Source organism: Megascapheus bottae, chromosome 6 (genome assembly GCF_031878675.1).
Source record: "Megascapheus bottae isolate mThoBot1 chromosome 6, mThoBot2.hap1, whole genome shotgun sequence".
In the NCBI taxonomy this organism is placed as follows: Eukaryota; Metazoa; Chordata; class Mammalia; order Rodentia; family Geomyidae; genus Megascapheus; species Megascapheus bottae.
Genome location: NC_143514.1, coordinates 32,373,699 through 32,376,193, shown reverse-complemented (window position 1 = coordinate 32,376,193; position 2,495 = coordinate 32,373,699). Strand labels below are relative to the sequence as shown.

At 41.9% G+C, this 2,495-nt stretch overlaps 1 pseudogene; it reads left to right on the top strand.

Annotated features, from left to right (window-relative positions):
* Positions 1-519: 519 nt before the first annotated feature.
* Positions 520-1,396, top strand: LOC150061621 (phosphoserine aminotransferase pseudogene; annotated as a pseudogene).
* Positions 1,397-2,495: the final 1,099 nt, after the last annotated feature.

The window sequence follows — 2,495 nt, the reverse complement described above, 5'->3', positions numbered from 1 at the left end:
CTGTAAGTAAAGGGCCGGGAGTTTGGCCTAGGGGTTAAAGTGCTTGCCTAGCATGCATGCACATATAGAAAAAAGCTGGAAGTGATGCTGAGGCTCAAGTGGTAGAGCTCTAGCCTTGAGAAAGTCCAAGGACAGTGCTCAGGCCCTGAGCTCAAGCCCAGGACTGGCAAAAAAAAAAAAAGCTGTAAGTAAATACATTGGGAATTATGCAAATATATGCATATGTGTTAACTGAAATAAGGTAAATTCAAGGAAGAATTCAAATAGTGTAATCGCTTAGAAATCAAAGTTCATTAGAATAAAATACCAAGAATCAGGTTCCCAAAGGTTTGGAGTTGGGTTAAGAGTAAGAGGGTAGGTGTATAAAGAGAAGAGGGGGAAAATGAAATCAAGACTCCAATCTATATCTTACAAAATTAAGAAGAGTAAGGGAAGGGGTGACTAGGGAAAGGATGGGTGAGAATGTTGAAAAGGATGACACTGATCAAAATATATTACATTTTCAAACAACTTTGTTAAATGGCAACTCCTTTGTACAACAACTACTTAAAGATAATAATAGGAGGCGCATCTGTCCAGTTCAGTGCTGCCCTCTCAAACCTGATTGGCCTGAAACCTGTGCAGAATGTGTAGTGACGGGAGCTTGGTCAGCCAAGGCTGCCGAAGAAGTTCGGGACTGTGAATATCGTCCACTCTAAACTTGTGAGTTACATTAAAATTCCTGATCCGACCACCTGGACCTTAACCCCGATGCGTCCTATGTGTATTTCTGCGCCAATGAGTGGAGTTTGATTTCATCCCTGATGTCAAGGGGGCAGTGCTGGTTTGTGACATGTCCTCTAACTTCCTGTTGAAGCCAGGGGATGTTTCCACCTTGGGTGTGATTTTTTTCTGGTGCCCACAAGAACGTTGGCTCTGCTGGGATCACTGTGGTGATTTTCCGGGATGACCGGCTGGGGTTTTCCCTCAGAGAGTGCCCCTCGGTCCTGGAATACAAAGGACAGGCTGACAACACGCCTCCATGCTTCAGCATCTATGTCATGGGTGTGATCTTGGAGTGGAATAAGAAAAATGGTGGGGCAGCAGCCATGGAGAAGCTCAGCTGCATCAAATCTCAAATGATCTAGCAGATTATTGACAATTCTCAAGGCTTCTACGTATGTCCAGTGGAGCACTCGGGATAGAAGCAAGATGAATATTCCTTTTCATATTGGCAATGCCAAAGGGGAAGGGTCGTTAGAAAAGCGATTTCTGGATAAAGCACTTGACCTCAACACGATCTCCTTGAAAGGGCACAGGTCAGTGGGAGGCATCTCTGTACAAAGCTGTGACCGTAGAAGACGTCGAGAAACTGGACACCTTCATGAAAAAATTTTTGGAGACGCATCAGTTGTGAACACGCTGAGCCAGCATATGCTCTGCTTCGGATCAATGCACAGAGCTTAGAGTAATTTAGGAATGGCTGCAGAAACTTAACAAACATGGGATTGTTTTTCCCCTAAACAAACATACTTGTGATAGATTCTTTTCAAGTATAATGGCAAAATAACCAGCTCCTGGTACCACTAGCCAATGGCTATTCTTCATGCTAACTTCAGAAAGAATGACATCGACCCATTTGTTAGGAAATGGAAAGACTTAGAAAAAATCATATTAAGTGAAGTAAGCTAGACTCAAAGGAACTTAGGCTCAATGGTTTCCCTCATTTGTCATAATCAGTAGAAACCTTGGGCTCTACTAGCAGAGATCTGCAATAGAGCAAAACCTTGATACATAAGGCCATATAGTATGAAGCTAATTGAAAGGACCTCCAGGATATTGAAACAAAAGCCATATAACGAATGATTGCTGTCCTTAATGTACTATGTTATCCCTCATCTCCTTTGCTGTCCCTTGGGTATCTCATATTGTTACAGTATCTCACTTTGTTATCTGATATATTGAATTTATTTGTATTTGGTTATCTGAAACTTGATAGGGAAGGGGGGAAAACCAATACCGGGAGTGGGTGGTGGGTGGGGGGAGGGTAATGGGTACCAAGACATGTGAAAGAGTATCAATGTATGTGAATTAATGCACCTTCTATCTGGCAAATATCATGTAACCCTGTTATTAATTACAATAAAAATATATTAAAAAACAATTCCAAAAAAAAAGAAGGAAAACAAAAACCTTCTTGTTGCTTTTCTAACCAATCCCAGTCTATTCTGTCTTTGCAGGTACTTTTTTCTCACTAAATCTCCATCTTTGAACTTTCCTCAGGCATAATTCTGCCAGTTGCAGTTAGGTGCAATTCTGGAGTCAGATGAACTCACCTCTTGAATGATGAGGGGCTTTCAAGGTGCTGAATGTAGACAGCAGTGTGTCTCCCCCACTATAGTGTGTTGGGGGTGGGCTACCCAGCTGTAGATTGAGGTTGGTGTTGACCATTTGTGAGTGTTTTAAAGTTCCAGACAAAGGGCAAAATGTAGATCTTTATACTGTTACACTCATAA